This window comes from Lathamus discolor, chromosome 4 (genome assembly GCF_037157495.1).
Source record: "Lathamus discolor isolate bLatDis1 chromosome 4, bLatDis1.hap1, whole genome shotgun sequence".
Classification (NCBI taxonomy): Eukaryota; Metazoa; Chordata; class Aves; order Psittaciformes; family Psittacidae; genus Lathamus; species Lathamus discolor.
The window spans coordinates 86,483,434-86,492,983 of NC_088887.1; the positions used below are offsets into that span (position 1 = coordinate 86,483,434).

At 49.0% G+C, this 9,550-nt stretch overlaps 1 long non-coding RNA gene across 1 annotated transcript; it reads left to right on the plus strand.

Moving 5' to 3' along the window:
• The first annotated feature begins 5,036 nt into the window (after positions 1-5,036).
• Positions 5,037-7,162, plus strand: LOC136012756 (uncharacterized). The gene is made up of 3 exons (XR_010611939.1): positions 5,037-5,199; positions 5,480-5,535; positions 6,804-7,162. It is a non-coding gene; the product is annotated as an uncharacterized LOC136012756 (long non-coding RNA).
• The last annotated feature ends 2,388 nt before the right edge of the window (positions 7,163-9,550 follow it).

The window sequence follows — 9,550 nt, forward strand, 5'->3', positions numbered from 1 at the left end:
TCCATAGAACTTGATGATCTTCAGGTCCTGTCCAACCCTAAGTATTTTATGATTCTATCTAAAGTGTAATGTCCACTGTGTAGAGTAAAACGGATTGGACTTACCATCAGGGATGATGTGGTAGAGTCTGAGGGTAAGGATCAGGGGATGGAAAACAAAGACGATGTCCTTGTCGGTGTCTACTATCAATCACCCAGCCAGCAGGATATCTTTGGTGTGTTATTCTATAGGCAATTAACAGAAATCTCTGGATAGACAGCCCTTGTCCTTATGTGGATTTCGATTTCCCACACCTCAGCTGGGAACACCATATTATCACTGCTGGGACAAGTAAGGCTGGTAAATTCCTGAAGTTTGTTGAACACAATTTCTTTTCACAAGCACTCAGTGAACCAAATAGGAAAGGTGCCCTCCTAGACTTGCTCTTTGTGAATCAAGGACTCATGGGAGATGTGATGGCAGAAGGCTGTCTTGGCCACTGTAATCCCAAAGACCTTGACTTTAAAATTTTGGGTGTCAAGAGAAGAAAGTTCAGTGTAATTGCTGCTCTGGATATCAAGAGAGCCAAACTGAAGCTGCACAGGGAGCTATTTAGCAGGGTCCCCTGGAAATGAGCTTCTGGGGACTTAGGGGTCAATGAGAGCTGGTCATGTTAAAAGAAGAACCATTTTGAAAGCACAGGCGCAGCAATCCCATAGTGTCAATGGAAGTCAGCAAGTGCGGCAGAAGACCAGCCTGGAACTCCTTCTGGAACTAAGGTGAAAAAAGAAATTGCATGCCTTCTAGAAGCAAGGCTGAGCTTCTCGGGAAGACTATTGAGCTGTGGCTCACACATAGAGGGAGACATCACAAAAGGCCAAAGCTCAACTAGAGATGAAACTGGCCAGTGTTCTATCAGAAAACAACAAAAGGCTTTTTGAATTATGCTAATAGCAAGAGGAGGCCTAAGGAAAGTATCTGACTGATACTTAATGGAAATGGTCACTGAAACCTAGGGATGAAGACAAGACAGAGGCATTTAATACCTTTGCTTTGCCTCAGTCTTCAACCTGCATGGCAGACCTGGGGGTCCCTGGTCCCATGAGTCAGAAGACCATGGCTGCAGGAGACATGACTTTCCATTGGTGGACACTGCAGTTAAGAGTGCAGTCCTTGGGGATGGGGCTGGACATGAGCAAACTGGGGAGAGATCCACAGGGCCCACTCCTACCTGGGTGCCCGGGTTCCAAAACTGAGGTCACCATAATCACAGAATCACAGAATCCCAAGGGTTGGAAGGGACCTAAAAAGATCATCTAGCCCAACCCCCCTGCAAGAGCAGGGTAACCGACAGTACATCACACAGGAACTTGTCCAGGCGGGCCTTGAATATCTCCAGTGTAGGAGACTCCACAACCCCCCTGGGCAACCTGTTCCAGTGCTCTGTCACTCTTACAGTAAAGAAGTTCTTCCTGATGTTAACGTGGAACTTCCTATGCTCTAGTTTACACCCATTGCCCCTTGTCCTATCACTGGATATCACTGAAAAAAGCCTAGCTCCATCATCCTGACACCTACCCTTTACATATTTGTAAACATTGATGAGGTCACCCCTCAGTCTCCTCTTCACCAAGCTAAAGAGACCCAGCTCCCTCAGCCATAATGTTCTGTTATAACCCCGTGGTGCCCTGGCAATGGCCCCAGCGCCTGACACACTGACACTGACAGTGCTGAGGCAGCACCAGCAGCACTGGGAGTCCCCACCTATTGTAAAGGCACACTCCTGTCCTGTGTATTTTGATTTACGTTTTTTATGCTCAAGTTGTCTCCCGGCCCTGTCATGATGGTGGGTGCTAGAAGGGAGCCAGCTGGCACAGCCACCTTCAGATCACTCCTTGACGCTCCTCTCTGCAGACATGGCAGCACCCTGCACCCGCAGCTCTTCCTGGCCATGGGGCTGTTACAGCTGTTGAGCTGCGGGAAGGGTGCAGCTGGGGATGCTGCTGAGGAGGAGGAAGGAAAGACCAGCAGCTCCCTCATCTTCATCTGACCCTGTGGCTACTGTATCATCACCTTCTGGTGAGTCTCAGTGTCAAGTCCCACCAGACGGCTGGGCGGCATCTCTGTCCTGCTCCATGAGGCATCATCCTTCCCCTGTGTCCATCCCCACAGGCAACGCTGTGCCAGCACCCTCCCCTGCCTGTAGGCTGGAGCACAGTGGTCTCTCAGGCTATGTCTCCTTTCTTTTGCCAGCTCCTGGGCGGTGAAGGAGCTCTGGGTCAGCACTCTCCTTGGGTAAGCCCTGCCTGGCACTGCAGCCTGGGTAGCCTGTGCTCCCATCACAGGGGATGCTCCGCGCTTGGCATTTACATGATGAGGAAACACCTCTTTTGAGCTAGGAGAGGTGTACCAATAGCTGCAGGCAGAGGTGCCCCACTGTTGAGCAGGCACATCTGGCAGAGCTCCCTCACCCAGCTGTGTCCAGCTAACACGTGCCCAGCCACATCCTTGCCCTGCTGCTGCTCCCGCTCCACTGCCGGGCAATACTGAGCGTGGAAGTGCTCCCCAAGCTGGCAGCAGAAGGAAGAGCTGGCCTAGGGTCTCACACAGCTCTTTCTCTGCCCCTTCCAAGTGCAAAGGCCACCTGAAGGAGTGGAGGTACGTTGGGTCACCCAGCTGCCCTCCATTGTGCTGGTGCTGAAGGAGCTGAGCGGCTGCAATGCTGTGAGTATCCCTCCTGCCTCTACTCTGCCCCCAGGTGCTGCTGCAGCCCAGCATCAGCTGCATCGCTCCTCACCTTCTGCTCTTTTCCCCTTGTCCAGGCGATGACACTACACACCAGCAGTCTGGAGAAGCTGCTCTAGTGCCAGGCTCAGGTAAGGGTCACTTCGGGTGTAATCAAACCCATCCCCACCTCTCAGACACAGACAGGGCTGATTCAGCTCACTGGGGGTCCTTTCTGCTGCGGGCCCGCAGTGCACTTGGTGAGTGCAGCACATTTCTTGCAGGTGCCAAGCAGCTGCCACCTCCCATTCCCTCTAGCAGTGAAGGTGGCCATGGCCATGCAGCTGGTGAGTTTGGGAGAAGGTGGGGGCAGGCTGGCTCTTCTCTCCTGCTCTTGCAGGCAGGCACACATGCTGAGATGGGGCTGCAACTGCCCCTCCCACAGGGAACATCCATACCCATCACTCTGCGGCAGGGTGAGGCTGAGCCCCAGGGTCTCATTCCCAAACAACACTGCCTCTCTTGCCCCCTTGGCGGTGGAAAGACAGCACTGAGGGAGTCTGGAAGCACTCTCCTGGGGCTTCTCCTCCACGACTCTTTGCTCTATTTCTCTTGGCAGCAGGCGGGACCTGCATAATGATGCTGCCCTGGCCATTTGCACAGCCAGGGATCTCGGCTGCAGCAGAGGCGCCAGGGCTGTCAGGCTCTCTTGGCTGGGTAGATCCCTTCGGCTGGCCCCTGGCTGCTCTGTGCAGCCAGGATGGCATGCTGCCCCAGCCCATCCAGGTAAGCCAGCCTGGCCAGGGTGTCCCCATCCCATCCCACCCCACACCATCCCACCAGCTCCTCCACAGAGGGGCTGTCCCCAGCACCTGCCCCAGTGCCTGTCTCCAGCCCAGTAACTGCTCTCCTTCTGTCCCCTCAGGACCTGCTGGCTCTGCTGAAGGAGCACGGGCCATGCACGGAGGGGATCTTCCAGCAGGCAGCCACTGAGAGTGCCTCCTGTGAGATCAGGGTGGCCCTTGACAGCGGGCTGGAGGTCCAGCTCCAAAGCCAGCCTGTGCTGCTGCTGGCTGTCATCATCAAGGTGAGCCCAGCAGCTCCCGGCTCTCTTGGTGCTGATGGGCACATGCGGGAGCAGAATCGAAACCCAGCTGTGAGGATGGAAGGCACAGACCCAGAGGTAGAGTACAAGCTGGATCGTTTATTACAAGGATTGCACGATATTTATATGCTTCCAAGCCAAGCACATCTGCGTCTTCCTTGCGGTTACATTTACGACACCAGGCAAAAGGTCTATCTGATCTATCTTACTAACACCCTCTTTCCAGTTCTGACATCCTTGTTCCTTGCCAGTTCCAACATCTTCCAAGTACCAGTCAGTGACGGGTCACTCTTAATTGCCTGCTGTGGTTCCTCCTTCCCATGGTCTCTGCCAGTTTCGATACATTCCAAACCCCATACCCAGCTGCCTGCCCATGAGCCAGAGGGCCAGGGGTGCTGTGGGTGCTCCTGGGGGCAGTGTCCAAAGCCTCAGGCACAGCCCTTGGCACTGCAGGACCTCCTGCACAAGATCCCCTCCAAGCTCCTTGATGTCTAGCTATACAAGAAGTGGATAAGCGCCCTGGATAAGACCAACAGGCAGCAGAGTCTGGCAGCGCTAAAAGACAAGCATGCCAGCAGCCTGCCTTCTCTGCAGGGACTGGCACACACCGCGGCTCCAATACAAAGCAGTGGCCTGCCTGAAATAGCCATGGTTTCTGCAAGCCACCTCCTGTGGCTGTGGGGTTTATCTCTGGGGGGAAAGGGGCACAGAAAAGCATTTCTCTCCATGGAGCACTTCGTGCAGGCACTGGGGCTTGCTCCAGCAAGGGCCTCTTTCTGAAGGGCAGGGAGGAACAGATGTGGTTTTCTCAGTGAAGGCAGTCCCTGAAGCCAGGTGGTGTCCTTGGGTGAGATCAGCCTGGGAGACCTGTGCTGTCAACACCGACTTCACTAACATGTTCCTGTTCCATCAGGGTGGCCAGCAAGGTACCTGAAGCCAACCTCCTCCTGCTCAGGCACTTGCTGTCCCTGCTCAGTAACATCAGCAGGAACATGGCCACCAGCAATAAGACAGCCAGGAACCTAGGGCCAAGCCTGCTCAGCCCACCCCATGAGCTGCCCTTTGATGACATGGTGCAGGAAACAGGGAACGTATGTTGTATTCACCTGCCAGCTACAGCCTCCCAGGCCGAGCTTTGCTGCTCAAAAGGCCCTGGCTGCCTCCTCCTTCAGCAAAGCCATTGGGCAGCAGCCAGGAAGAGCTCAGATGTAAAAGGCTGAGCCCTTATCAGACACCTCGGTGAAACCAGCAGTTTGCCTGTGCTGGTGACACAGCTGGTGGAATTCCTCATCAATCATCACGAGGAACTCCTTGGGGAGGAGGTGGCTGGGCTGGCCAGGATGTCGGGTGAGGAGCCACCAGCACCAGGAGCGGCACCAGAAACAGTAGAGGTATGTGAAGTGCACGGGCAGTGTGACAACCAAAGCCTCCCCTCTCAGAAGATGGGGCTGCTGCCGCAGGGACAAGCACGGTCATGCACTGGCCTGCAGCTCTGCCCAAGGGCAGAGCAAGGCTGATGCAGGTTGGCCATCGTGCTTTGTGTGGCGATCCCACCACAGCTGGCTCAGCTGAGCTGAGCAAACACATACAAGGGATGTGCCTTTCAGAGCCAGGGTAGCAGTTGGGCAGGGAGGTCCTTGCCCCCTGCTAACTTACACATTGCCATTGCAGGTGCCTCCTGTTGCTCCCAAAAGTGAACACCGGAAAAGCTTTTCAGGGGAGAGAAGGTAAAACTACCTAGCTTTGCTTGGTTCAAGGTAATCATGGCTTCACCGATCTAAAAATACTACTGAATGGGAAGGTTGCCAGGCTCTGCATGAGACAGGAGAAAGCGACAAGCAACCTGTGAAGAGAGCAGTGACAGACGACCTTGCAGGAAGATGAGCAGGTTGTCAACTGAGTTCTCAGGGACGGGCAGCTGAGGAAATCCAAGCAAGGGAAGAACGAGTAGCCCTGGTATATAGCAGACCCTGTTTTCCATCCTTCTAAGATCATTGAGCCCAACTGTTACCCAAAATCTTGTCACTAAGGGCAATCTAATCTCCCCTCACAGCTCCCCTTCATGATCTCCAGTCACAGCTGCCCCTCATAGTGGCACACATTATATATCTGTCACCTCTACCCCTCATGGTCACCCTGACTTTCCCCTCAAGATCTTCTCTCATGGGCCATGTCTGCTGAGACAAGGAGGCACAAAAGCACAAAATGTGATCAGTTCTAAGTAAGGTTAAGTTTGATGGCTTTGTAATGGAAAATAACTGTGGTGCTTGAAGGTAGTTGACATAGTTTCAGGTCCTTAGGACCTTAGTACAAAAGGCGTAAGAAAAGCAGAACAGAAAAGCAGGACCTGGGAATGGGGAGTATCTGGGACTAGCAGATGTCCAGGATGGGCAGTTAAACTAACTGATAAGCAGAAGGACAGGGTGACTGCTATGTCTGTAACGTTAATTAAGCTGGTTATGAAGATTGTTGAGAAAAACGACCCTTAAAGACCACCATCACATTTTTGTATGCATGCAGGGAACTTTCTGGAAAATGATATAATATGTAAGGATGACCTGTATAGCAATACGGGGACACACGTTAGAAGGAGCTATCCCCCGTGTCTCCCGGCGCTGCAATTAAGAATACCTGCTTGTCATCTGTTGGCAAGTTTGTTCCTGGAGTTTTCTCCAAATCACTGCCTCTGCTCTCACCTCAAGACCTCGCCTCTCCCCTCATGGCCACCTCTCCTGTCCCACAATTTCCCCTCATGGCTGCCTCTCCTGTCCCCTTGTTAGGAAAGGGCAAAGTTTTATGATAAAATAATCATATAAAATAGTAGAAATCATTATATTTGAAAAATCTAAAAATCAATAGTGAGGTTTTGTATATTAGAAGATGGTCGTAACTTTGCAGTTTTGTTTGAAGTTTTGTATCATGGTTATTCTATAACAAACGTTACAATGGTAGTCTTAGTAGCAAAAGCTAACAAACATAACCATATATGGTGAAGGGTGTATGGTGGATTTGGAGAAGTGTGTATGGTGAAACTCTACCCAAGCAGAACCTACACATACCAGAGGTAGTCAAGGGAAGATAAGAAAATGCTGGCGTCCACACAAAGGTTGGGACATGTCCAAAGAACGAAAAGGTGAAAAGGACAAGCCAAGGAAGATTTCTTACTTCATCTGAGGAAGACTCCTTACTTCATCAGGACGACCACCAGAGGGGGCTGCGCAAGCACAGAAGAGGCTGATGTCATAATAGACTGATGTGGTAATCCTTGATGCGTATGTATTAGTTAATGTTGTAATCTGTGTTGAATATGTATCAGTTACGAAATTTTTAGTGTATAAATTGCGAATGCAATGTGATGAGGTTGAAGCCAGATTTGGGCGCGTGCCCCTGGTTTCCCAGCGCTGCAATAAAGCACCTCATATAACCATTCCGGTGGTTATGTGTTTGTTCTTACGCTAACACCCTCACGACTGCCCCACCTCTCCCCTCATGATCTTCCATCATGGCTGCCCCTGCTCTCCCCTCACGATCTTCCCTTACCTTTCATGGCTGCTTCTCCTGTCCCCTCATGACCGCCCCAGCCCTCCCCTGATGATCTTCCCTCATGGCCGCCCTTGCTCTCCCATCACACCTCACAAAAATCTAGCTGCATTTACCTGTTGGAATTTGTAAAGACCTTCCATTTATACCAAAAACATATTAGAAAAATTTAAGCATATCATCTTAGAAAACTCTGAGAAAGCAATGTATTATTGTGCTAAATATACGTATAATGTACTAGTCTGCGTCATAGAATGGGAAACATAGCATAAATGCACAAATCACTAGATTTAAGCCATCAAAACTTTCCCTAACATGGGAGTTAGACAATATTGAAGTACTTGAATTCAAAACACTGACTCAGCCAGCCTGCTTACTGGTTCAGACTAACCCCAAGGGAGTTTTAAATTAACTGGCAGCTTATTTTTGGACAGCACAGATCTCAAGACAACTGAACTCAGGTATTTGTGCTAGTGCTCCAAGCTCAGCTCCTAGAAACTCAACTCCTGATTAAATATCAGAGCCATACAGAGACAGCACAAGGTATTGCTTAGGAGAACCCGTAACTCTTGTGTACAGAGCATTCCTAATGTATAGTGACAGCCCTAAGTTCATCAAGACATACAGCAGTCACAATCACTTTACAAAGGACATATGTTGATACTGTCCTCACCATCTAGCTTTTATATAATGGTCTATTGTTGAGATCAGTTACCCAGCAGGCACAGCACATGGATTCTGAATCCTCCACTGCATGACAATACGTAGCCAAACACTAAGCTCTCATCCTCCAGACAGGCTAGAACAGGGACACTCTTAAGCTGAAGCAGCCCCATTTTGAGATTCAAATTTCACGTTAACCTCCTGGCAGGATGCATTGTGGGTATGTGCTTCTGTTTTACAAAAGGAATTGTGTAAAAACCGATTTGGACCAGAGAATATAGTGAAGGAATTTCATCCCAAAATACATGCTATTCAACTGAATAATTTAAGCCTTTCCCTAAAATTATGTCAGCAAGGCTTAGTGCAGTGAGAATCTCAGGAGGATATCAAGCTAGTCAAAAAATACCTAGAGATCTCCAGCATTCAATATATGCAGATACACATTTAAGAAATTTACGGACAGAGTAACAAAACCCTAAATAATGATTAACCTGCAAACACACGTATGCCTGCTCAGAGACTGAAATCACTGACTAGAAAGAACATTGTGTGGAAATGCCTGTAGTGCTTTGTGTAGTCTAGCCATTGGGGAATGCCCAGATAGGATTCACAACATCTCTCAGCTGTAAAGACTGGAAGCTGCATGGATTTGTGACGTTGCACAATAAAGCTAATGCTGCAAGAACTCCATCAGTGACAGACACTGAACCCTTGTCTCTGGAGCTCCAAATTTACTTCCCACGTATGGAAAGATATAAGGATAAAAACATGATTCGTTTTTAGGTTGAAATATCTCCCTCCCCCCCCCCCCCCCCCCCTTTTCTCCTTTGTAGTATTTAGAAATAATTTTCAAGGGCATATTCAGGTTTTCTGTTTTGGCAAAAATGTAATTTTTATATCTTACGTTTAAAAAATGAGTCAGGTTATTCCTTAAGAGAGGAGATGTCTTCAAAGATTCTCTTTTCAGTTCAGAGTTCTCTTTTAAAAAATGAGAAGTCAAGCTACAGTATCTTTGTAGTAGATATGTTTCACTCTCTGGGATTTTTTTTCTACAAGTTTCAAGTAGTGTTTGGCATGAAAATCCATTAAACATCTTTAGCATCTCTGAAAATCTTTCCTTCCCTTTCAGTATCTTGTTTTAAAGTTTTATAGAAGCATTAGCAGGGAACTGCGAACAAAAAGAACATGTGACCAGAATGGCTAGAAAGCCCCTGAGTTTTGTCTCTTGTACTTTCAATTTCATTGTGCTTTTTTTCATAACAATTAGAGATGACAAATTCTTCCTTATCCTGCAAGTTCTTCCTATAATATGGTTATAATAACAGGGCATCCTGATTTTTATGGTTTGAAGGCAGGAAGATATCTATAGAGTTTGAATTGTCATCACTTCTCCAGTTTACAGGGGAAGTGCTTACCTTTTCCATAATGCTTTTAATTGTGAGTGAGAAACAGTATGAAGTCCTGCTTAGATTACTTACACATACACACACACACAAAAAAAAAAACACAATATGCTCACATTTTTGCCTCCCTTGAGTT